This window comes from Symphalangus syndactylus, chromosome 5, assembly GCF_028878055.3.
Source record: "Symphalangus syndactylus isolate Jambi chromosome 5, NHGRI_mSymSyn1-v2.1_pri, whole genome shotgun sequence".
Lineage (NCBI taxonomy): Eukaryota > Metazoa > Chordata > Mammalia > Primates > Hylobatidae > Symphalangus > Symphalangus syndactylus.
In genome coordinates this window covers 45662184-45690016 of record NC_072427.2, presented here as the reverse complement: position 1 = coordinate 45690016, position 27833 = coordinate 45662184, and the positions used below count along the sequence as shown (strand labels likewise).

Below are 27833 nucleotides of genomic sequence, written 5' to 3'. Positions count from 1 at the left end.
GCACACCTCACACACACACGACACGCAGGCACACCTCACACACACACGGCACACAGGCACACCTCACACACACGGCACACAGGCACACCTCACACACGGCACACACGCACACCTCACACACGGCACACACGCACACCCCACACACACGGCACACATGCACACCTCACACACACGGCACACATGCACACCTCACATACGGCGCACATGCACACCTCACACACATGGCACACAGGCACACCTCACACACACGGCACACATGCACACCTCACACACGGCACACACGCACACCCCACACACACGGCACACATGCACACCTCACACACACGGCACACATGCACACCTCACACACACGGCACACAGGCACACCTCACACACGGCACACACGCACACCCCACACACACGGCACACATGCACACCTCACACACACGGCACACATGCACACCCCACACACACGGCACACAGGCACACCTCACACACACGGCACACATGCACACCTCACACACGGCACACACGCACACCCCACACACGGCACACATGCACACCTCACACACACGGCACACATGCACACCTCACATACGGCGCACATGCACACCTCACACACATGGCACACAGGCACACCTCACACACACGGCACACATGCACACCTCACACATGGCACACACGCACACCCCACACACAGGGCACACATGCACACCTCACACACACACGGCACACATGCACACCTCACATACGGCGCACATGCACACCCCACACACACGGCACACAGGCACACCTCACACACACGGCACACAGGCACACCTCACACACAAGTCTATTCAGCTGCAAGTCCTACCTCCACTTGCTGAGAACCTGCGTGACTAGGCACCAAGGACACAGCACACACACACCCCCACCCCACATACATACAGTCCACACACACACACAACACATATACACCACACGCACCACAGATGCACACCATACATGCCACACACACACTGCACGCGCACCCTACACACACACCCCACATGCTTACACATACACTGCACCCCCCACCCCCAACATATGGGCCTACGCATGAGTCCATCCAGCTGCAAGTCCTGCCACCACTTGCTGAGAACCTGCGTGACAGGGCACCAAGGACACAAAAAGGATGCATAGAACCCACCAGCGCACCTCATCTTGTTACATTAGCTTCACTGCATAGGAATTAAGGATGAAAGTGAAAATTTTTTTTTTTTTTTTTTAAGGAGAAAGAGAGTTGATTATGACCTTGAAGACAAAGTGTAGAGATTTGATTTGCAAAATTTAGAGTCTGGGGTTGAATCTCTACCCTGACATTTGTTAGCTATGAGAACTTGGACACTTTCTTAATCTCTCTGTGCCTCAGTTTCCTCACCTTTAAAACGAGCCCTATCTCATTATTACAGGGTACACAAGTAAAGTGCCTGTAGCATCAGTGCCCACCACATAGTAAGTGCTCCATAAATGTTAGCTATAATCATCATCACTGTCTTTTTTTTTTTCTTTAGACAGGGTCTCACTCTGTCACCCAGGCTGGAGTGCAGTGGTGCGATCACAGCTCACTGCAACCTCCACTTCCTGGCCTGAAGCAATCCTACCACCTCAGCCTCCTGAGTAGCTGGGACTACAGGCACACAGCGCCCGCCACACCTGGCTTTTTTTTTTTTTTTTTCCAGTAGAGATGGGGTTTCACTATGTCGCCCAGGCTGGTCTTGAACTCCTGGACTCAAGTGATCTACCTGCCTTGGCCTCCCACAGTGCTGGGATCACTGTCTATCTTTTAAGGATGATGGTATTTGGCAGGGGCTGCAGCTGGAGTTGAGGGACCTATCAGAAGAATGAAGGATAGGTCACTGTATTCCTTTTGTATAACGACATGGAGTTTAGCAGCTTTATTTCTAACACAGAGGCCTAATGTGAGAACACTAACTAGGGCACGATAGAAAGAAACCAGTGTTTCTTTCTAGGGAAAGCCCACAGTGAGGCTGGCATCTTGGAGAGGTGATAAGTGGAGGAAGTGGGAGAGAGGCCTCACACACTGGTAAAGTGGGGAAAAGACTGAACTACAGGGTTTGGAGGCTCTCAAAACAGCCCGTGCAGTGAGCAGAATTCACCACATGCCTGTAACACTTTGTGACCCTCTTTCTCCAGAGCTCAGCTTCCTCATCTGTTCTTAGGCATAGTGCTGCACTACGTAATCTTCCAGAGCCAGTCCTGCCGTATTACACCATGATGTGAAGAGTGAGCTGAATTCTCATTTCCCCAACAGGGACCTCTTTTTATGGCAAAACCCAGCAGGTTTCATCTCGTCAGGGAAAAGGGATAGAAAGTGGAAGAGAATTCTACCTGGTAACTAATTTTTCATTTTCATTGGTTTAGGAAAGGAAATACAATGAACTGTTCTCTTCGAGATCCAAAATAAAAGTTCTGGCAGCTAGAACACCGTTTTTATACACCGAACCCCTCGCGCTCTCCCTGCTTTTTTTTTGTTGTTGTGCTTAATGTTAGAAAATAACATTACTACTATGAAACGAAGAGAATTTTTTTTTCAAAACCATGTCTTGCCATTACAGATGAGACAAGGCAACACTATGCTAATATGCTGTTGATGTAAAAATAAAAGTTTTTTTCCCTTGAATGTAAACGTGCTAGGACAGTTAGATTGTTATTTTTTTTCCCCTGTCTTTGAAGGCCACTAATTGTGCCCTTTTGCTTTAAATCAATAGAGGCAAAGCCCACAGCAGATAGTGTCAGTAATGCAAATCCATTTCCTATTGTAATTCACTTTTCAGAACAAAACCTTTTCCATCAGCAAAGCATTTTAGAACCTCAAGCTACACTGCTCCCACCTGCAACTGTCTAAGGTATTGGAGGTCAAGGACAAAGTCCAAGGCCAAGTCAAGGACCCTCAGGACACAGAGGAGTAATTTCTGAGGCAGCCCCCGGTGGTAACATAAAAGCGTAATATTCATCAGACAAGTGCCTTCGCTGTGAGATGTTGGGGAACCAAGCCCAGTGGGGTGGCTGGCGTCAGCTCAGTGTTCCAGAAAAGCCAAACTGTTCACCACGACTTGCCCTGATTTTGCCTTCACTGATATTCAAAGAGGCCTGAAGCAGTTATTGAAAGCAATTCCAAGAAATCGAGTTAAAAAAAAGAAAATTAAAGTTTAGAAAAAAATCATTTGAATAAGTGTGTAGACTTACAAATAAATTCTGAATGGAACAGAATTTTTGGGGGGTTCATAACCCTTGGTATATTTGTTTTAAAAAATCAGCCGCACCTCAAACACACCCACCAACGATGAGACGAATGGCTAGCACTTATGAGGAATTATTATTCATTTAAAATACCCTTTAAACTATGTCACAAAGATAAATTTGTTTAGTCCTTAACTGTCCCCACCCTTCAAAATAAACCATCATATTTCTATTGAAGCCAGTTTCTTGTTCTTGGAATCAGCTTTTTGAGCTGTCAGTTAGGCTAGATGAGCTAATTAGTATGGAACTTAACACTGTCAGTAGCAAAACAGGTGCTCTATCAGAGAAATATCAGTCCATTTTAGGAATGTTTTTGAGAGTGAATTGTGGTATCTATGAGAGAAAAATCCAGCCTTTTCCCTCTTCTGGTCTGCTACAGTAAATGGTGTGACACAAGGATGTTTCACTGCCCAATTAGCACGGTCCATTTTAAAGTGAATCTATTATTTTCCTTTCCTTCCTCATTCTTAACTTTTAGACACTGCAAATTAACCTCAAAGAATGTCTTCTTTGGGCATAATTTTACAAATATTCTTTAAGATCCTTTATCACATTTCAAAGCAGTTTGCAAAAACAAAATGTCCTCAGTGGGGCAGGTGCGATCTCAGGAATAGTGATAGAATTCATTTTAAAGAAGTCTGTGTGATTTTTCTACTGTATCATTTCAGGGTCTTTCCTTAAAGAGGCTTTAAGGAAGAACTTAAAATGGAGAAAGCCAACTTTTGAACGTCGTGATCACGTTGCCTTCAGTCTCTTCTACGTCAGGGAGTCAAGGGGCTGTGGAACCATCCGTTCCATCTGCTACATGGTTTCTCACCCTTCTCCTAACCTGACAAATACTATGTGGCATCTCCATCATGGTTGACATTGCTAGGCCCTACCTTATTCAACTCTAACTGAAAAATGGGGAGCAAGAAAGGATTATGTAAGAAAAAATGAAAAACTTTGAGGGCCAACTAACAGATTTCCTAAACTAATGATGTATTTTAATATTCCAGGGATTTGCTTTAGGACAAATTGTTATTTGGATGGATGCTTGTCTATTGAGAGAGTAATTGTAAAACTAAAGGAAATTGGTCACAAATACTTTAGCAATGGCTATAAATGACCAGTGGGCCAAGGATTTTGAGATCGTGAGAGACTTCTCCAGGAATGTTGTCATTCATTTCACTCCAGTGTGGCTCTTTTCCTCCATCTGCAGTAAGCCAAAACAGATCCCAGGAGAAAATATAGAGACAGGAAAATAGGTAGCAGTTCTGTATAGTCTTCAGTAACAGCTCATAAACCTTAAAAAAAATGGGATTTTGGGGCCGGGCGCGGTGGCTCACGCCTGTAATCCTAGCACTTTGGGAGGCCGAGGCGGGCGGATCACGAGGTCAGGAGATCGAGACCATCCTGGCTAACACAGTGAAACCCCGTCTCTACTAAAAATACAAAAAATTAGCCGGGCGAGGTGGCGGGCGCCTGTAGTCCCAGCTACTCAGGAGGCTGAGGCAGGAGAATGGCGTGAACCCGGGGGGCGGAGCCTGCAGTGAGCTGAGATCACGCCACTGCACTCCAGCCTGGGCGACAGCGAGACTCCGTATCAAAAAAAAAAAAAAAAGGGATTTTAATAAAGCCCATTTTTATATTTTTAAACATAAAATGGAATAAAACGATGATAGTTCCAAAGGACTTCCTGTGGGGAAAGCTTCAATGTCACAACTAAAATTTACATCAAATTTCCCAGCGCACCCTTGTCTTCAACCCGAGGTTGTGTAACGGAGGTTTGCTGAGCCTGGAAACAGGGAATTCTGTGTGACTGCAGTAAAAGCACCAAGCGGCCTCGTGACCAAACTGTCCTGCCTCTTACTGATTTCTGAACTGGTGGCTGAAGTCAGAATTGTCCGTGATTACTATGAGATTATGACAATGAAAGTCACCATTCTGTGTTCTTTTGAGCAGGATTTTCCCTTGTGTTGTCCCTCCATTCAGCTTCCCACAGTCACTGCTTGCGCAGAATTTTGTTAGTCAGGGGAGTAGCAATTCTGACACAACCGAAAGTGTGTACGATCAACAGTGGGGTAATCTGGATATCTGACACATACTGTGGGTGTGGAGATGCTCCTATGTTGTGGTGGATGATAGCCTTCGAATGTTCTTTGTTGTCTTCATTGTCATCCACTCTATTAATTTTCTAGAAGAAAGCTAGTGGCCAATATTTTCTTCCAACAAATTCACTGGCTCCAGCCTTGACACCAAAATGAGGATTGAGCGTCAAAGTTCTTATGTTGTCATTGCCTCAAACTACTTGGAGCAACTTCTTATGCAGCTGCTCTTAGTGCCAATGAGATAAGACACAGTTGTACTTTATAGTCCCTCTCCTCCTTTTTTTTTTTTTTTAAGATAGGGTCTCTCTCTGTCACCCAGGCTGGAGTGCAGTGGTGTGATCTCGGCTCACTGCAACCTCCACCTCCCCCAGTGTTCAAAGGATTCTCCTCCCTCAGCCTCCCGAGTAGCTGGGATTACAGGCGCCCACCACCATGCCTGGGTAATTTTTGTATTTTTAGTAGAGACGGGTTTCTCCATGTTGGCCAGGCTGATCTTGATCTCTTGACCTCAGGTGATCCACCCACTTTGGCCTCCCAAAGTGCTGGGATTACAGGTGTATGCCACCATGACTGGCCCGTTTTTTTTTTTTTTTTTTTTTAAGGAAAATGGCCTGGTTTGGTTGCTTCACTTACCTTTTTCAGCATATTAACTATTGTTTGTTTTCAAATATCAAGCTCACTTTTCTAGGAGAACTATGGCCACTATGGAGAATATGAAAACATTGCTAAAGGAGGTGAAAGCGATTTCAGAAGAGTCATATATTAGCTTTTGGCAGTGACAGCGTTATGGGCACGGACATTCAGCCTTTCCAGTTGACTGCTTTGAAGGGGCAATGTTCACGTGGAAGTATACCTCCTAGTACGTTTGCTAAAATAAAATCAGTTTCATTACCTAATAACATAAATGACTTTGGGAGAAAACTCTGAGTCTCATGTTTTATTTCTCCTGATAATGCTGTTCAATTAGGGCAGACTTTGTTGAAATTCTGATTTCATTACCCATCACTGCTGCATGAAAATACGCGTTCTGAAGTCACGCTCTGAAAGAAACTAAGTTGTTTGCTACAAGTACCCCTACACAGAAATTAGAAAATTATATGACAAGAAGTTTACTTCAGCCTGCAGTTGGGACATAGGTTATTACTGAAAGTAGTCGTCGGCATGGTTTCTGGTTTCACAGTAAAAGAAGACGACTTGAAAGGACTCAGTGGTTTTGATGCTCTTCTGAAATGAAAACACTCAGTGAGTGCATAGCACTGGGTTGTCATTAATGTCAGCCAAGCGAAAACACTGTCTCCACGAACACTGCAGTCATTTCCCCGCCGAGACCATGACTTTCCACTCCCTGGCATTTTGGGCACTGTGCTAGTACTTTTCCAAAAGAGACTCTTAAGGCAATTCATTCTAGATAATCAAACACACACAACAGTCTTAAATGAATAGGTGGGCTGAATTTGCTAAAGTCAGCCAACAATTTCCAGGGGAGAATGTGTTATTTTCTGAGAAATACTGTAAGGCAATGATGAAACCCTCAAGTGCTGGGAGGCAGTAAGTATAACTACTACACTTCACGGTAAATAGCATTAGTTTATTTATTTATTTATTTGAGACAGAGTCTCACTCTGTCCCCCAGGCTGGAGTGCAGTGGCGCAATCTCGGCTCACTGCAACCTCCACCTCCCGGGTTCACGCCATTCTCCTGCCTCAGCCTCTGGAGTAGCTGGGACTACAGGCGCCCGCCACCATGCCTGGTTAATTTTTTGTATTTTTAGTAGAGACAGGGTTTCACCGTGGTCTCGATCTCCTGACCTCATGATCTGCCCGCCTCGGCCTCCCAAAGTGCTGGGATTACAGGCATGAACCACTGCGCCTGGCCAATAGCATTAGTTTAAAATCATGTTGTGGATAAAAATGTAATCAAGTAGCTTTACATTGCTCCTATTAAACTTGATACACACAGTTTAACATGGTCTTGTGGAAGAAAACAGGAAAAATCTCTGGCATTCTCGATATGTTCTATGATATGTAGCAGCTCTTATGTTCTGTGTCTGTTGCCTATTTTGTAAACAGGCAGCAAAACACCATACTTTATCCCAAAGTTACGAGAAACAAGGAATTAAGCATGTTGTGTTGGATGGAGTTAATGATATAATGTTAAAAAAACCCCCACAGTTTCCATCTACTCTCTTGCTCTCTGCAATCAAGCTGGGCACGAGAGAAGAAAATAAAGCGATTTTCTTAGGTAGCGAGCGAGTGTTGGAAAGTGGCATTTACTATATCACCAGGGCATATTTGTTGTTGTTATTTTTCCTCCCCCATTCATTGCCCATGAATTAATTTAAGAAACAAGGCATCAGGGAATAGGCTAAATATAAAACAGTATTTGCTATGTTTTTTGGTGTCAAGCACTATAAAACCAAGGTACTAAACTTTGAATGAGAAAATATTCTGCAGTTTCTCAGGATCTCATATGTTTGTCATACTTCCTACAGTGGTAGTATACTATTTTTAATATCACTTTTATATTGCCGTGATTTTTAAACACCAAGGTAAATTCCCACAGAAAGATTGCCTGGGGATAGGTATGTGTGTGTGGGAGGGAGGATCTGGCGATACTCATATGGTAATCTTTTTACTTCATCCATTTTCTCCGCTTTCAAATTACAAATTCAAACTGTAATGTCACTCTCCACGCCCTCCCATCTCCTTCCCAATCAACAAAAAAAATAAAATTCATATTTTACTATGTGTATTGTGAAACAGCCTACAGTAGGACACCAGTGTTTTTTAAAGTCCTACTTTTTATAAAGTGTCTGATTTCCTTCTGGGCATCAACTGAATTGTAAGGACAACATAGCTCATTTTATGAAACAAAAGTGATACTCGAAAACTAAGTGGCTGAAGATGTAATTGTCTATATGTGAGCTGCTTCTGACCTTGAAAAAAGTGTAGAAGAGGGGCCGGGCGCGGTGGCTCACGCCTGTAATCCCAGCACTTTGAAAGACCGTGGTGGGTGGATCATGAGGTCAGGAGTTCAAGACCAGCCTGGCCAAGATGGTGAAACCCCATCTCTACTAAAAATACAAAAATTAGCCGGGTGTGATGGCACACGCCTATAATCCCAGCTACTTGGGAGGCTGAGGCAGAGAATTTCTTGAACCTGGGGGATGGAGTTTGCAGTAAACTGACATCGTGCCACTGCACTCCAGCCTGGGCAGCAGAGCGAGACTCCGTCTCAAAAAAAAAAAGGAACATTTAAGACTTGAAATTTAGATGGAAATTTTAAAGTTTTAAGTTGTTCATATTCTACCCCAAACACATTCATCTCAAAAAATAATATTTAAAGCCACAGAATTTATAATTTATGCATCAATAGTTTCTCCTTTAAGTGGTCACCAAAAAGATATCAAACTTTTTTTGCTATAAGATCATATTTAAAAAATATCAATGAAAGTGTTACCAGTTTTCAATCCTCCTCACTTGGATATTAAAGGGATTAAAGTTATTGTCAGTACACACGGATCAGCTTTCAATGGAAAAAAATTAATGTTTTTTGACGTTGTTTCTTTTCCTTAAGGCTCAAGGACACTAGGAAAAAGACGTAAATAGAAGTATATATTATCATCTAGATGGTGACTCTCCAAGGGGATGATGAGGGAACAGAAGTAATGCTACCCTAATTCTGAAATAATAAAAGCTCAAGCAATGAATGGCTGAATTCACACCTCAAAATTTCATGGAAGACAGGCATACAAAAATAAGCTTTCAAAATTGAATGAACTCATTACCACAATTAAAGAAAACAAAAAGAAACATTTTGCATAACTGCTGGTTTTGCTGCTCCTTCTGCTAATTGAGTTTGTCTGGAAGAATCACTGTGTGGACCACTGATGCTTCAGTGCACTTAACCAACACCTTTAGAAGAAAACAGGATAGCTACAAAGTAAGTGGTATCTTTTTATGTTTCAGATTTCCATAAGGCGATTTCACAGCATTCCAGAGTGAAATCAATTAAGAAATAACTATAGCTATATAGGGAATATGCAACACATTAATATATTTATGGAGACTATATCTAGGCACATTTATTTTCAGCATTTGAAAATTACTGGTGAGAGTGAGTAACGTCCCTTCCCTGTTGTTTTGATAATCTCATGTCTTTTAAGCAAAAGGAAATGTATACTGCATAATAGCTTTACCACTCTGACCTCAATATGGAGTAAAATGACAGATAACAAGCAGAAGCCGGTCAGTTTCACAAGTAAGTGATTCTGATGCTTTGGCTTATCCTGGTCCCTGCTCAGTTCCCACATCTGGCTGACTTAGTTAAAACCTGCCATTTCTAAAGTTTAAGAAATTAAACATAGTTTGGGAGTACAAAGAGCCATCTTTGCTCTGATCTCATTAACAACCTCATCAGAGTTCATTTCCCTCACTAACTGTCCTCAGGAACGAAAGTTAAAAGACCTTGAATAATTTTTCCTACCGCCCCACAATGATACTGTACTACTGTCTTCTTTCCTGGTCTGAAACTCCTCTGGAAAGAGATGCACAGCCTCTAGTAAATCATAGTTTTTGTTTTGTTTAGTGTACTCTAAAGAGCTACATGGAATCTTTTAAATCATTCAATGCCAGGTCCATAAAGACCTCTGTGATTAACAAATCAAACCCCTTTCTTTTCAGTCAAGGCACCTGAGGCTGAGAGGTAAAGTGACTGTCCCAAGGTTACCAAGCTGGGGCAAGACCAAGGTGATACTGCCACCATCTGTTCATTCTCCTGCCACCTTTTCAACTAGGGTTTATCCCAACCTCCTCATTTCACAGAGAAAAACAGAACCAGCGTGAACAGAAACAATTCACTTGGGAAGAGTGAGCCGAGGCTCTTTTATCAGCGTAGCTGGTTGCACTTCGGTAGCCACAGGGGACCTGACTTTGAGGACACAAAACACAGGATCCTTCGTGGTTCACAGTGGTGGCGTTAGGGAGAGGCAATGAGCCTTGCACCATAGGTAGAACACGATGCAGCTGCAGGTGCAGAGAGTTATCAGGGACAGAAGGGCCCAGAAGACTGGGAAAATGATAGTGGTGTCAAACAGGAAAATTACACTGAAATTACACCATGTCTATTTTACATTTTCCTCAGTCTCCGTCCGAGCCACAAGTGCACTGCAGTCATTTCAGAGATACAGAAGCTTATCTTGCTTTTTGAAAAGTTTTTCTTAATATTTGTCCTAGGGTTCACAAGAAATGAAAAACCCAAGGCATCCCTCGCCCTCTCCCTGCAAGTCACCTGCTATGAATACCTGCATTCATTCTTCAAAGCATTTATCACTCCCTGGAATGCCACATATTTATTACCTGTCTCCACACATTACGAATAAGATGTATAGAGCAGGAACCTGTCATTCTTCTCCATCCTATCTTCCCAGTGCCTGCCTCAGTGCCTGACACACAGCAGGTGCTCCAAAGGAATAAATAAATTAGGAAATCCTACCACCTCCTTCTACCATGTAATATCTACTACCCTGGAGTGGAATGAAAGGGTTAAAATACCCAATGACAGCCTCAGGTCTTTCCTTCTTTCCTGTAGGGTGTGGAAACTCTACAGGAAGAACCAACACAAATTAAAGTGTCTGTCTAAAAAATCAATTGGGGCAGGCATCTTCTTCTGAACTACATTTACTAGAGCCTGCCACCCACAGATGTCAAAGGAATTCACAGGATTAAAAGAAAAGGCTGGTGGTGAGAAAGTTAATAACTACTCTTGTGACATCTAGGGCTGGGCTACAAGTGGTCAGCACATGGACCTCTCCATATATGTTGTTAGATGTCAAGGAGTGGCTTTACAGATAGACAGCCTTGGACCCCAATGCTAAATCTTCCACTTATTAGCATGGTCATGGGCAAGTTATTTAACCTCTCCAAACCTCTATTTCCTAATCTCTACCACAGAGATAACAGTACCTACTTCACAGGGCTGTTACGAGGCTCAAATGCAAGAATATATGTAAGCAACTAGCTCAAGCCTGGCATACAATGGTAACTGCTATTACTATTGTTATATGAGCTATTGATATTTTTATCTGATCCCAGATAATACTCAATAATCAAAGTTAATCTCCATCTGCTTTTCTGAACCAGGAATTACTGCTTTATCCTGGGATTACTATAAGGTCAAGATGGCAAGTGAGTTTCAGCTCATATTCTGAGTCACATGGATTTCAAGTGAATGCTTGGGGGCTGGTTGAGATGCACTGTGCTGTGATTGATTGTGACATGTGCCAAGGGTGTGGAGCCAGGCTCGTTGGTTGGTTCTAATATTAGAATTGGTAAGCCTCTTGTAGTAGTATCACAGAGACTAACAGCTATTTTAATATTATATAATAAAGCATAGAGAAATCAAAAGAATGGGCTAAGAGTCAGATGGTCTAAGTTCTAATTTTAGCTCTGCAACTAACTGGTGAGAAGATCAGAATACGCCACCCCAAATTATGATGCTTTGGCATGAAGATTATTTTGAGCTGAAAGCAACTGAGAAACAGCAGAAAAAGCTCTCTACCCTACCCCTATCTGCCTATAGGCAAGGCATACATTTCCCCTTGTAAAGGTGCCCTCTGCCCCAACCCCATACCAGGAAGAGGAGACAACCCTTATCACTACAGATGGGCACTGACTTAAACCTGCTAAAACAAACCTTATTGAAGTAACCCTCGTCTTCCATTAGTTCCCACATATATTTACCTTCCCACAATTTATGGCCCCTAGAAGCCTCAAACCATTTTCCTTTATCTTGTCACTTCTCCATAAGTTTATTGCCCTTTGTTAAAATGGTATACAACCCTCCAGATCTGATGACCTTCTTGGGGGTATTCACTTAATTTCCGTGAGGCCCCCTCATATACATATAAAATAATCCCTTTTCTCCTGTTAACCTGTGTTTTGTAAGTTTATTTGGTGGGGCCCCAGACACTGAATATAAGCGGGTAGAGGAAGAAGTTGGGTTTTTTCCTCTCTAACACTGAGTAAGTGATTTTAATCCAGTCACTTCTCTTTCTCTGTAAAGTTATTTCCAATTGAAGTACTGTGATTTGCTGATAATTGATTTTTTTAAATGTAAGTAAAGTAAAATACATATAGCTATGACAGGGCCTGGGGTACAGGATGGGTATTTGTTGTGATTATTTGAAAGAAAAATAAAAGCACAAGGCTATTAGATGGAAGTGTAACAGTTAAATATTTTCTGTCCTCATTCAAAAAGATTGACTCTTTCTATCAATGAGAAATATATTCACAATGAGATAAAATTGCAATATTTTTGGCACTAAAAAAAAAATCAGCAAATGCTTAGTAATTCTCCAAGAAAGACAAGACTGTTGTGAATATGGGGGCTCTTTAATAACCAAGGCACCATTTAAAAATAGCTAGAATCAATTACAGGGCTAATGACCCATTGAAAGGCTTATTTAAATACCAAAGCCAGCACTGAACAATCATGGAAAATATGACTTAAAAGGGCTTTAGAGAGCAGAAACCAGGAACTGCAGTTGAAACAAAAAAACACATTATCCTAGAACTCTAGCTACTTTGGTGAGAAACATTCAGGATGTGAAAAATCTCAGGGGAGTTCTCAGGCTGGGTAAGAGAAGCCACTAGGATCAACAGAAAGACAAGAAGATGACACATACGGTCACCTGTTTGGAAAAGAAGGACTGCTATTTAGCATTCACCCAAAGAGAAGAGAGAAGAGCCCTTCAAAAACCATTCTCCCCCAATCATCAAGGCTTTCTTTCCCCCTGCTTTTCTGATGTACTCACCCATTTTTAATGTACCATAGGATAAAATTAAAATTTCCACAGAGAGGAAAAAATATATTTTAATAAGTCTCTGTGGCCACTTTAGAGCTGCATTATCTCCAAGAGCTTGCTGTGTCTTGGTCCTCTGTGCCCTGCATCCATGCCATCATAAGCCAAAGAAGAGGTGATAATCTTCAGCGTGCCCTACTTGCCAGGCAAAAGTGATGCCACTGCAGTTCTTAGCTTCTCTCTGTACCAAAATGGCCTTTCTGTACGTCAGTATCCTGGGAGCACACCAGGTGGCCAGAGCTGAAACAGTGTCATTACTTCATTCATGCCCATTTATTAAATGCATTACTCTTACCCTTATTTACTATGGCCTAGACATGCCTTGTAGTTGCCTTGCTAAGTTAAAAGTGTCATAAAATCAAAAGGTTCCAAAGCCCTTGAGAGCTCAAGGTGGGGAGGTAGGAGAGGGAGTGAGGCACTCTCGACATATATTGGTTTCAAGGAGCAAATATAAATTTTAGTATAAATTGCTGTTCACAATAACGCTTTTTAAACCAGCAATTATTTATACTGTACTACTCGAGAAACCCTATAATTATTCTGAAAGCACTTGCCAACGTCTACCCTGTTTCATAATTGCCAACACAGCCTTGTTCAAAAGAATTAGTGGCGATGTTAAAATTCTGTTTGGTACTAGGTTACTGTTTGAAACAATTAGTGATTGCACGATGTTGGGATATTCAAGCAGAATGGGGCCAATAAAGTACCTTAGGAATGAAATGGTCTTGTATTCATATTCACAGGTGGGAAGAAAAGGAAGGTGGTGGCTGAAAGGAAAAAAAAATTGCTTGAATTTTTGTTTTCCTTTTTTTTTTTACTACTTTCCCAAGAAATACTGTCATCTGTTGAGCAAAATGATTTTAAGAAAATGTTCTTTCAAATGCTGGAAATGGTAGTGATTTGAAGGAAAAAAGATAACCCACTTCTCCCACTTCCCCACTCCTTCTTGCCTGGAAAATATGTTTCTATTTCCGGCCTTTACTCCTGATATTTGTAAGTGAATCTGGGTAGTGATTGTGGAATCTCGGCTTACACATCTCAAAACACCCATCTGTGCAGGTCACTTGACTTTGCTGACCTATTTTCTGCTGTTTCTTTCTGTTACACAAACCTCCCCCACTTGAAAGAGCAATAGTCCCTCTACTTTCCAATGAAGCACAGACAGCAGAGAGATTTCTCACTCTCTGTAAATGCAAAAGCTTTTGGAATGTCTGGCATTTCAGGTGAGTGTTTTAGGAAAAAAAGGATCTCATCCTGGGTGTCTCTCTCATCTTTATTTCATGCTTTCTCTTCTTATAAAACCACAACTGTGGACAAGGGGATCTGTGTTCCCCATAGCCAAGTGAAAATACATTCTAAATCTACCCTCAAAATTGAGGGTGCTGTGCAAAGTTTCATAAATAGAAACAGGGAGGAGAAAAATCTGGCATGATAACTTCTGAATTTAAGCCATTTATTCTCACCTCCACCCCATTTCTATCCCGCCTCTTCTCTTTTATGAACACGTGCTGTAAAAGCAGAGAACTAAGGCAGTTACCTAAATAAATTTTGTATTACTTGTCTAAATATTTTAGGGAAGTGTTTTTCCTATTCTGAGTGTCCAGGCTATTTTCTTAGTTCTCATGTTCACTCTGCAGGTGAAGATATTGTCACTGACTGGGGAATGTGCTTGTGGACCATAACCCAAAGGTGGCATCTTTTGTGATAAAACAGGTATAACCCTGTTTCATGAGTCTATTGGCCACGAAAGAGATCCTCTATGCCTGGAAGTTCATGGCTTCCCCTTTCTCTTCATCATTTCTGGTTCTGCGGGAGGCTCCATCTTTGATTCAAACCTCACTTCTTCCTAAAAGCCTTTGTAAATGAAGAAACCTTCCAAATTACAATGGATGTTTCCCTTCACCATTCATGTATCCACTTTCTACTTCCTTATCTGCGTTTTGTGAATATGGTGGCTTGCCATTTTGCCTCCAGGAACACTTGTTTGTTCACCCCAATCCAATGATAAAGGACAAAGAAAAGATTTATCAGAGCATGTATTTATGCATAGCACATCCCCAAATGCTTGAACAGCAATAAGTACCCAAAAAAGTACTGTTTAGGTAGCCAACTCCTGCTGTCTAATTTAATCCCACTGAAACTGGATGTGTCTTTTTCTCCTTTTGTTCTAAAGAAACTTGTTCTACTACTATTTGCTGGCAGAAATAATTTCCTGCCACCTGTAGTACTCTCTGCTTCTGTGAAGGCTGAACTTCAAGTTGCTGTGAAAGAATTTGCATTATCCCTCTATAGTCATACCTAAAATTAACCCACTGTCTTAAGTTAAATAAGATATAGAATGCTCACAACTGTTATGGTTATCGGAGAACTAGAGAGTGAGGCTTTCTGGCACTACAAGAGGATGTAGAAGATGACACATGTGGTTTGGCCTTTATTTGGAAGCAGCAAAAATCACAGAGGTGGTGGTTACAAGACAAAAAAGGCCAGGGGAGTGAACACAAAGTTTTGGCTGAGTTACTTTGTACCATTATGTAATGAGATACAAGCTCGGCCTTGCTTGAGTTCAAATAGCCATAATGAACTGTTATAAACTCTGGGATGGAAGGCATTATAAACATAGGAAATTCTGTACTTTCTGTACTTGGTCCTCCAGTTGGTCAAGTCTACTTGTATTCATAAGGAACACATTCCCTTGGGCTACAAGAGAATCATTCTGCAAACTGGAAACAGAAGTTACTTTCTGGATAGTTCTCTCGAAGAACATAATGAAGTAAACCCGAACTTCAGAAATCTCTGTGATCATGTATTTTAGAACATCACCAGAGCAAACCGCAATGAATCTCAGCTGATTAGAGCTTTAGTAAGTAATTGGGATAGCTGAATATCCAAATAGCTGGAGTTTTATCCAAGTAAACACATGAAAACAAAGAGGGCAGTTATCATAAATATTTTTAAAGGAATATTTCCAAATTATGATCTATTTCTTTTCTTTTTAGAGAATTTTGAATAGAATTTACTTTCTTGATGATAAACAGTCATCAGAAATTTTATTTTAAAATTTATTAGAAATTTGGAGAGCAGGATGTTTGGCCTCTGAATGGGAACCTTAGTAGTGCCAATGATGAAAGAGAGAATTAAATATGGGTGATGTTGAGAAAAGCAAGATTTTTGTCTAGAAGTATGCCCAGTGCCACACCGTGGGAAACGGAGGCAAACACAAGGGTGGGCCACATCTCCATGGTCTCTGGATGGAGGACAGGTCAGGCCTTTGGATTCACTTACACAGACGCCAGTAAGAACAAAAGCATCACCTGAGGACAGGATACACTGATGGAGTATTTGGAGAATCCCGAAAAGTTCATCCCTGGAACGAAAATGATAGCCTATCTCAAAAAAGCTACTAATGAGCATTAGTTAGTTGGCCACTGCCTTGTTTATTACAAAACAGGAACATCTCATGACTTTTTTATGTGTACCATTAATTTAATAGATCTCATACACCAGAATTCAGATCATTAATGCCTGACAGAATATTTTTGTTGGGCATCCTGTTAACTAAGACTGGATTGTGGTTAAATGTGTATGTTCGATGTTTCTTTGAATTTTAATAGTAATTTCGATTCAGTAAATGCTATCACTGTTTCTCCCTTCTAAAGATGTGGTTGGACTTCATCGGTAATGTTCAACTTTTCATAAAGATGGTGAATACCACCTTAAAACCTATTTGAGATTGGTTTTATGTTTAGATTTATATAACTGGTTATGTGAATATATTTACATACTGGGGAATTTCCTTCACTGTCTCAGAACCAAGCAAGAGTCACCTGTGTTTTGTGTTCTGTTGCCTCTTAAAGGCAAGGTCTGAAGATAAGGTAGCAATGTCTACTTTATATTTTTGGCTTTGACTGTGCCAATCTAATTAGAATTCCCTATATCTAAAACGGTTCCCTTTACTTATAGAAAGGCATTTTAGTGTAGGCTTTAGAAAAGTGTGCAATATTTGGCCGGGCGCGGTGGCTCACGCCTGTAATCCCAGCACTTTGGGAGGCCGAGACGGGCGGATCACGAGGTCAGGAGATAGAGACCATCCTGGCTAACATGGTGAAACCCCGTCTCTACTAAAAAAATAAAAAAAATTAGCCGGGCGCCGTGGCAGGCGCCTGTAGTCCCAGCTACTCAGGAGGCTGAGGCAGGAGAACGGCGTGAACCCGGGAGGCGGGGCTTGCAGTGAGCCGAGGTCGCGCCACTGCACTCCAGCCTGGGCGACAGAGCGAGACTCCGTTTCAAAAAAAAAAAAAAGAAAAGTGTGCAATATTTAGAGTGATATTATACACTAAAGTGTAATAGTTGAGAAGAGTTAAATATTTTTTATTTGATATTACACTTTGGCTTGTAGTGTAATATCAAATATACTTTATAAATAGTAAAATCTTATAAATAACAAAATCTAATAAAAATCAAATAAAGAATATTTACTATTAAACACCAAAGTGTAATACCAAAAAAGAGTATTTTACTCTTCTCAAAAAAATTTATTAGACACTTATGAAAAAAGTATAAAATTATTGTATATGCTGTAATGCTCTGAAGGCCAAGATTTATATGACATTTTGCCCCAACACTAAATCGCCCTGGTTGTTATCCTTTTTATGTTTTTTCTTCCTCCTTCATCCGTTGTTTTCCTTCCTTCTGTAGTCATATGCTAGATCTTATGAGGCCCTCCCTCTACTTGTAATTAATATTTTGTCTTAGAATTAGCTATGTCTTGGAACCCAACCAGATAACTAAGCTTGTGTAAAAATTATAAATAGGATGTACTGGGTCTAAAGAGATTTCCTCTGAAATCAAGTGCATTCACTGTAGTGCTTGAACTTTGGGACTCTGTTTTGGCAACCTAAAGGCCTATTTGCTTACTTCCTAACTTCTCAGATGGTTTGTGACAGAGAAGGTTGCCAGAGGGCAGATTCATCACAGGTGAGGTATTGCTGTAGTAGGAAGGCAAAAAAGGTAATTGAAAGACCCTGTTCTTCAAATTACCAAGAGAAAGATGTCGTGCAAGGAAAAGGACAATGACCTTTCTGTTATTTGCATTACGGCTTGATAATTATCACAAGTACATTCAGTTTGAGAGTTTCTCGATCTCTTCTCAATGCCTTCAAATAGATATGTTGTTAAGACATGGCAAATTGATTCTTTACCTAAGCAAGGACAATTTCACGTTCCAAAAATATTTCAAAGCCAAATACACATAACTTTATAAATTTGGCCACTGTTTTTTTTCCCCTTGACTGTTTTATTCTTGACTGCAATAGCCAAGAGTTAATATAGTTGCGTTTTCTTAAGGAAGCAACGTTAAGTTCTAACAATAAATCTGTGAAAATGAATTTGTGATTTTAGTTCATTTTTGGATGATTTCAACCTATCATTGTAGCCCATACCTGGCAAAGCAAAAAGTTTATCACAGCAACTCCTTATTTTGCTCCCTATGAGATTGTATTAAATTTAGATCTCTCCAGAACATTTGACTCCCTTCTTAAGGAGATTTATGTTGAAAATTATCATATAGCCACAAAACGCGGCCCATTTTATATTAAAATGTGAGTGTATTTCTAAAATTTTTTCTTTTGTTTTGTTTGTGTTCTCAAGAGTGCTTTCTAAAACAAATTCATGTGACACAAACAGGGCCACCTTGCCCTAGTTACACCCTTACTATTTCATTAACACAGGAACTGGGCTACCATTCTGTTTTTGTTATGCTTATGCTGAATAACTGTACACAGCCAGCTGCCATGACTTGTCTGTAATTCCAGCACTTTGGGAAGCCAAGGTGAGAGGATCACTTGAGCTCAGGAGTTCAAGACCAGCCTGGACAACATAGTGAGACCTTGCCTCAAAAAAAAAAAAAAAAAAAATTAGCTGAGTGTGGTGTGCCAGTCTGTGCCTGCCTGTAGTCTCGGCTACTGGTGGGGAAGAGGGGCCTGAGGTGGGAGGATCACTTCAGCCTGGGTCACGGCTGCAGTAAGCTGTGGCAACAGAGCAAAACCCTGGGTGACACAGCAAGATGTGTCTCAATAAAAATAAGTATATAACTGTATTCAAATGGCTTTCTTCTTCTAATGTGGCTGCCTGGGCAATTTGTCCATTTTTCCCCAGCAGCAGCTGCTAATGTTTAAGTGTAATTTTAGGCTAAATTTTTTTTTAATTAAAAAAATTAAAAGTTACACCAGCTTATTGAAGCAAATATAGAAAATACAGAAAAGTATATGGAATAAAAAATAAAACATATTGTCTTCACTGCAGAGACAATCAAGTCTTTAAAAATGTACATGTCTGTATATACACATCTGTTCTCACACATGAGCACACTCACATGTTGGCAGTGATGTTTTAAAATGTAAGTGTTTTTATACATGGGAAGTTTTAACTTGTGTTTTTTTAAATATAGAGAATGCAAAATAATAATAAATAACGAGGCGTAATTGTAATTGTGATGACAAGAAAGTAATAAAAAAATGTTAAACGCTTTAACTCTGAAACTAACGTAAGAAGTTTATCCTGTGTTGTAGATCCAGGAACACTTGAGGAAGATGTTTTAACCACAACATGGCTCTCAAGGTTTTTGGACCCGCTTCCATAATGTAATAGATTCTGAATTGCAAAATACCAATACATTTTTTTAAAAGGTCAAGAAATACAGAAGGAAAGTACATCTCAATCTAAAACTATATCCATTGAGAAAAGAAAAATAGCTCAGAACCATTTGAGCTATATGAGTGATGCAAAATTTATCATGCCCTGAGAGACATAATATGGGACTTCAGTCACACTCCCCCCATGCCGGGGTGGTGGGGGGGTACTATTTAAAGCCATTTTGTTCCTGACTAGATGCTGCCTCCATTATCTTCATGTTACTGGAATCTGTGATACAAAGAAACAATAGCTTATGGGTTTAACAAAAAAATATTTTTTTCTTTTTTTTGAGATGGAGTTTTGCTCTTGATGCCCAGGCTGGAGTACAGTGGCGTGATCTCGGCTCACAGCAACCTCTGCCTCCCAGGTTCAAGCGATTCACCTGCCTCAGCCTCCTGAGTAGCTGGGATTACAGGCCTGCACCACCATGTCTGGCTAATTTTGTATTTTTAGTTTCACCATGTTGGTCAGGCTGGTCTCGAACTCCCAACCTCAGATGATCTGCCTGCCTTGGCCTCCCAAAGTGCTGGGATTATAGCCATGAGCCACTGCGCCCTGCCAGTTTACAAAAATTTTGTTGAGACAGAGTCTCACTCTGTCACCCAGGCTGGAGTGCAATGGCACGATCATAGCTAACTGCAGCCTCGACCTCCTGGGCTCACACAATCCTCTTGCCTCAGCTTCCTGAGTAACTGGGATGACAGGCATGTGCCAATATGCCCAGCTAGTTTTTACATTTTTTTTTTGAGGCGGGAAGAGGGGGAGTTGTTTTTGTTTTGAGACAGAGTCTTGCTCTGTCGCCCAGGCTGGAGTGCAGTGGCTCTATCTCGGCTCACTGCAACCTCTGCCTCCCGGGTTCAGGCGATTCTCCTGCCTCAGCGTCCCAAGTAGCTGGGACTATAGGCCCATGCTACCATGCCCGGCTAACTTTTTGTATTTTTTTTTTTTTTTTAGTAGAGATGGGGTTTCACCGTGTTAGCCAGGATGGTCTCGATCTCCTGACCTCGTGATCCACCCACCTTGGCCTCCCAAAGTGCTGGGATTACAGGTGTGAGCCACCGTGCCTGGCTTTAAATTTTTTGTAGACATGGGGGTCTTGCTATGTTGCCCAGGCTGCTCTCAAACTCCTGGGCTTAAGTAATTGTCCTGCCTCAGACTCCCAAAGTGCTGAGATTATAGGTATGAGCCACCATGCCTGGTCAATAGCTTATGTTATTTAAATATAAATTCTTGGTAAACAATTTAGAAACTGCCTCTTATTTCTTCCTTTAAAAATTCACTTGTAACTGCTGTTAATCCAAGTGTACAAGGCAACTTGAATCTATACTCCCAGGTGGCTATCCTCAAGTTTGGGCTCAAATAAATGCTATACTTAATCACATTTTCTGAATCTTGTTATTTAAGGCTGACAACGTATAAGTTGAAATTCTCCCCAAAGTGAACATGGAGTCAGTCTACCAAAGTAAAACCAAACTAAGGTGAATATTTAAATATTCAGACAAACATCCCTGCTGTTGAAACAAATCACAAATATTTGCTTAGCATCCACTAAGTGCAAGATGCTGATGGTGCAAATACCAGGTGTGCCAGACAACTGCTCAGCCTTTTATACCTCTTGGCCTAACTAGACACACCTGCAGTTTTCCACATGGAATTCCTCTTCTTGCACTTTGGCTTAAGTGTGCATCTATTCTAATGGTAGAAAATATTAAACAGACTTTTGATTTAGAAGGTATCTCACTTCACTTCAAAGCAAAGTCTACCTTGTGAATTTAATTAGGGAACCTTCATGAGATTTTAGCCCTTATGCATATTTCCAACTATTTTAGTCATCAAGAACACTTACTGTTCCAATTCTGCCACTGATGTGGTCAATCTTAGGGAAATTTCTTTGAGCCTCAGTTTCTTCATTTGTAGCATGGGGACCTTACCCACCTAAAACCAAACTGAGATAGCACAGTGCTTGGGGGACAGGAGACTCTCAGTAAACAGCAGCTTTTATTGTTGGGCCCCAGAGAGTCTCTTAGGAAACGGGCTCCCCAGAGGTTCAAACCATGGCTTTTCCTGTGTGGCTACATCACAGACATTGTTTATCAGAGGACACATCTTCTAGTTCACTGTGGTTCATTCTTGGTGGTCACTGGAAGTTTGCTCCATTACAGCAAGTACACACACAGGTAGCGATGGCCTACATATTTATTTTCAAGCAATGTTTTCCAGCAGACATGGCATTCAGTATTGTATGAAACATCCCCATTCTATTCCACAGACCTGCCTGCGGCTTTCACTTTGCCCTCTATTGTACAGCCTTTCATGGGCTGCTTGACTTGAGCACACTTCTCACTACATGCTTCTTTTTATTAGGATATGAGTTTTATATCCAGATAATGAATCCAAAGTCTGAGAAAGATGCATGCTTACAACTGGTATACAGCACGGCTGTGGAGACACGGTTGAGAAGCTCTGGGATGAGACACCTAAATTCAAATCCCAGCTCACATTTCTGTGTGAACTTATGTAAAAATTTTAACCTTTTTGATTCTCAGTTCCCCTCATCTGTAGAATGGTTATCCCCATTCTGGGTTATCCCCAGAGTTGTTGAAAGTTAAAAGTGATCATGCTTGTTCAGTGTTTAGCCCAGTGTTTGGCATAGAGAAAACATGCAATAAATGGCATCTTATGATGCAATTGTTACTGATTTTATCTTAACATAATGCTCTTTACATTTGGCCCACCAAATAAGATCATCTTTTGGAACGATTTTTTACTGCCAGTGATAGCAATTTGGTGAGAATGATCCACCCTCTCATTTAGTTGCTTTTACCTTCACTTAAGAGAGAGCTGGCTAGGGATAGGGGTAAATTGAGGGTGACAAAAGACTATTTTCTTGTGTTCTAAGTCTGCTGGGCTGTATTAAATCTGATGTTTTGGTCTCATCAGGACAATCCTCTAACCAGGAAAGGTGGGGGCCTGGGAAGACTACAGCTTGCTAGAGCAAGTCATCCTTGACATGTTGAACTTTCAACAAGTTTATCACTCAAATATATTTGGGGGATAGGGAATCTGAGAAAATCCTAGATTAAAAGTATTTTATCAGCGCAAAACAGTGATTATTCTAAGATAATTATATGACAGCATAAAAGTATTGATATTTAAATAACTTAATACCCCAATGACACCCAAACTAAAACCCTGCAACCAGTACAATAATAGCATTATTATACATTTTTACTTCACTTTGTGGGACTTTAAATTTAATGCCAGAACCAACAGCTTACAAACTGCTGTGGACAAGCAGTGACCCCCTTGTGAGCTTGGTAAATGTTATCTATTGTATTCTACCAATATCTCAGCAAAAAGACAGAGTGTTCCTGAAACAGTCTCTAAAGTCGTCCATCAGAGCCTTGAAGAACAACACTGTCTTCTTTTCATGTGGGCTGATTTTAAGGGACAATAGAGGTTTAACAGAGGACAACACAATTGGATTGAGATAAAACTGCTATATTCCCAAGAATTCTCCTATAAAGGTAAATTCCACAGATAAGACATTTACTTTTCTTCTTTTTACATTTTTTGGTTTTAATTTTTAAAGTTGCTTTTTCTTGCAACTAGAAGTGCAAGTACTATTGCTATTCAGTGTTGGTTTCAGATAGTGCTAGAGGTGGCAAAAATAATTCTGCAAATGCGACTCACAGTGTGCACATTATATGTAATCTATTTTCATGTATTCATTAGCAGAGACATTTGGAATGCCTTGTTGCTGAATAATGAAATAAATTGCATTTGTCCAATATCTTCCCATCTATATCACATTTATATCCGGACTTGAGCCTACACCAATGTTATTCAACAGCCAACTCTGTCTCATTCATAATGGATTTTTCTCCAAATGCATCTGTTTCGTGTTAAAATTAATGATAAAGGTAGTTTTTAATGGAATAGGCAGCAGGCAACAGCAGCTTCTGAAAGTATAACCTAATGGGGATAACTTAATTATTAGCCATATCACCCTCAGAGAACCAGGATTAAAATAAAACTCAATTCGGTACAAACATATATAGATACCACCCCTGTTTTTTTTTTAAATTAGCTAATTATGATGTGGCCTGAATTGATAAAGTCAACACATCCTCTCAAAGAACCACTTAAACACTTAAGGAAAATGAATAGTCCTTGGATTCAAGGCCAGGTATTTGACAGATTTTTAAATGTCACTCACCTCCTGGCTTGAACAGAAGTGAATTCTGATACAAGTTTCTTGCCCACCTACACTCTTGATGCTAGTAAACTGTTAAGTAAGCATTTGGGTAATATAATGCAAAGTTAATAACAGAGGCCTATAATTAACATACACTCATATGTGCATTCTAAAAATAGGGTATCAAGGAAAGTCTTCCTATTAGGTGATGTGATCAAGGATTAATTGGTTAATGTCTATGTAGCCCACCTATATATAAATAAGCTTATGATTATTATAATTATGGACAGCAGAGTTCAAAATCCACTTCAAGTTCAAAGAATAGTAATTTATACATCTAAGTATAGACGCAAATATTTAACTCTGTAAAAATACTTATTTTAATGCTATTCCAAATGTTTAATAAGTATTACTCATCACTCAAGTTTTACTTTTTCTCTCTTAGTAAAAAATCATAGATGATGCAAAAAATCATTCCCGTTTGCCATTAATAACATTTTAATGTTATTTTAATTTTTTTTGAAAACTTGGTCATAGGAAGGGAAGAGGGAAAGTTTGGTGTTAATGCAGAAACTGCCTTGTTAATCACAGTGCATATTGATGGATGGATAAGCAGAAGGTGATTTAAATTTATTGAAAGCTAGGTTTATATGAAAGATAGAGCAATAAAGTTGGCTTCCCAATAAAGTTGGGTTCCTAGTCTTCAAGTCTTATATATTACTTGAGGTTGGGGAGATGACTAGATGAATACATGGTAGCAACTTATAAAGATCATAATAACAGAATATACCAAACCAGATTTTTTTAAGGGAATTCGGGAAGATTATTTGACATTTGATTTGGGCCACAGAGAATGAATATCACCCTTCCCTAGGCAGTGAAAGTTGCAATGGGAGTGAAGAAAAGCCAAGGAGAGGTCCCAGCATGAACATGCGTGATGTGTTCAAAGAGAGGCTCACTGTGTCTCAAGGGCAGGGTGGAGTGCAGCAAATGGCTCAATATAAGCATGGAAAATGGGTAGCGAGGTTGGCGGGACCTAATCCTAAAGGGGCTTGAATACTCTGTTAAGGAGTTTGGACTTATTTTCTAGGTGACTTAAGCCTTCAGAACAGAAAGGAGTCTGTTTAGATTACGTGTGAGAGCTCATCTGTCCAATGTTCAACCACACAATCTCAATAATGATAAAGATACTAAGAAAGATGAACTAGCCACAACCATTAATCTGCTTCCAGACGAGCTAGCCTATGAGTTTAAAAAATATGTTTCTAGCCATTAATAACCAGGGAATTTCACATTAAAGTTCAGATTTATAGATTCTCTTAAGAAAAAAAAAAAAAGACCTGGTGATGACAGACATTCCAAATGGCGACAGAGCCAAGGGAGGTGCTCCCTTTCCAAAGCATATGTGCCGTCCAGCGGCCCAAGTGCCTCCTCTACCTGCCACACTCACACCGCCTGCCTAGGGGCCCTAAAATGTTTGGGTTTGCACCTTTTCTTTTAGAGAGATACCCTCTTATTATTATTATTATTTATTTTTTTTTTTTCTGAGACTGAGTCTTGGTCTGTTACCCAGGCTGGCGTGCAGTGGTGTGATCTCAGCTCACTGCAACCTCCATCTCCCAGGTTCAAGTGATTCTCCTGCCTCAGCCTCCCGAATAGCTGGGACTACAGGCATGCACCACCACACCCAACTAATTTTTGTATTTTTAGTGGAGACAGGGTTTCACCATGTTGGCCAGGCTGGTCTCGAACCCTTGGCCTTAAGTGATCCGCCTGCCTTGGCCTCTTAAATTGCAGGGATTACAGGTGTGAGCCACCAGGCCCAGCCGATACACTCTTTTATTGGCAAGAATAATTCTACCATTGCATGAGTTCATACATACTGATTATCTCCAGCTTCTTTTGGTAATGCATTACTTTCCCTTTTTTTCTTTCTCATGCCAATGAAGTTTTCCATTTATTCCTTCCCTTGAAATTGAAGTTATATGGTGTTAAATAAAATGTGTTTGGGTTGAAAATGAAAACGAAGATGTCATATGTAAGGGGCCTTTGATGAACAGAAGGTAGAAAGCATGCTCTGTGGCAGGGTTTCTCAGCCTTGGCACTACTGACATTTTGTGTGAGATAATTCTTTGTTGTGGGGTCTGTCATGGGCACTGTAGAATGTTTAGCAGCATCCCTGGCCTCTACCCACTAGATGCTAATAGCACTCTCGAATTGTATTAATCAAAAAATCTCTCTAGACACTGATAAATGTTCCCTGGGGGTAAAATTGCCCCCAGTTGAGAACCACTGTTTTATGGAGAGAATGGTTTCCAGGAAAATAAGCTCTGGATAGGACAGTGGTGCTCTGCTGGAAAATGGATAGGACAATGCTTATGTCTCCTGCTGTTACCTCTGCCCCTCTGCACCTTTCTGTTCTGCCAGAGACAAGGGTTGCCCCACCCACAGAAAGGTGGAACAGCCAGGCATCCTGAGGGTAGTGATGCCAAAAGAAGCCCAAGGTCCTCTCCTACCTGGGAGAACCTTCAGCACCTCCCTGAGGCAGCATGGCAGTGAAGGCTTTCTCTGCTCTCTACTGCTGGTGTAGTTAAGGGAAAGAAGAAAGAAATTTGCATGATCTACTCTCAAGACCCAAACCTCCCTGTTTGCATACCCCGGCCCAGTGTGGTGTCAGAATGCTTCTGAGGAAGGAAGAAGCCTCTTTTCTCTGACAAGGCACTGGGGAAGTCTAGTCTAGATCTCACTGGGGAAAGCAGGACTTGCTGCTGCTAACACCTGGGAGGCAGGAAGCAGGCCAGGCACAGATCCTGGAACACATCAGACCCAAGGTCCAGGACCTCCTGTCCTTCGGCTCGAAAGGCCTGAGAGCTTCTTTCACTGTTCCTGTAATATACATTTATCTTGAATCTAAGCATTGTTGTTGTATTATCAAACTGTCAGGATGGTTTTATATGTTTTCCTCGTACTGGTAAAAAAGATTAGTTGCTTTGTAAGGAAGGAACAGGGAGTTGTTGAATGACAAAGTGAAGTAGGTAAAAGTGGACTGAGTAGTGTTGATATTTTTCATATGGATTTCAGTTTAGATGGTTTTGCACTAAAAAAAAAAAAAAAAAAAAATCTCAAGATTATGGCATTTCCTGGAGTGTAAAATAGGCTGACAATACAATTTACAAAAGGCCTTTTTGTGGTTAGTGTCTTTTCACACCTCTATCTTCTGGCATTTAGAATCTAATCATTTCTTTGTGGTAAGAGGTATTATATATAGAAAATTGGTTGAATTAAATTAATCAACGAAAGTGGCTTGTTCATTTTGCACTCCTTCTCAAAAGAAACCACTGAGGTGGGAGGACTGCTTGAACCTAAGAGTTCGAGACTAGCCTAGGCCACATGGAGAGACTCCATCTCTTTAAAAAATTAAAAAAAAAAAAAAAAATTGGCCACGTGTGGTGTCACATGCCTGTAGCCCCAGCTACTGGCGAGGCTGAGGCAGAAGGATCACTTGAGCCTAGGAGTTCCAGGTTACAGTGAGCTATGATGGCAACACTGCATTCCAGCCTGTGAGACCCTGTCTCTTTAAAAAGAAAAAGAAAAGAAAAAACCCAAAGGATTCATTTTTACAAAATTCAAGTCTTCTGAATGATGCTTAGTAAATATGTAGTAGATGCTCAATACAGGCTAGCTAATGACAACAGTGATTTTGGTCCTCACCATAATGTGGCGGAAGGGTGGT

The 27833-nt window shown here is 40.8% G+C and overlaps 1 protein-coding gene and 1 long non-coding RNA gene across 13 annotated transcripts in view; one reads left to right on the top strand and one right to left on the bottom strand.

Moving 5' to 3' along the window:
• Positions 1-27833, bottom strand: part of RORA (RAR related orphan receptor A) — a 740258-nt gene that overhangs the window by 53883 nt on the left and 658542 nt on the right. The window lies entirely within an intron of this gene.
• The window catches only part of LOC129482443 (uncharacterized), a 95355-nt gene that overhangs the window by 53673 nt on the left and 13849 nt on the right, over positions 1-27833 (top strand). The window contains exons 3-5 of one of the 4 annotated variants that reach the window (XR_008657704.2): positions 6027-6210; positions 8928-9293; positions 20195-21283. This is a non-coding gene — a long non-coding RNA (uncharacterized lncRNA). The other 3 variants (XR_010120727.1, XR_010120728.1, XR_008657703.2) reach the window with 3 other exon arrangements.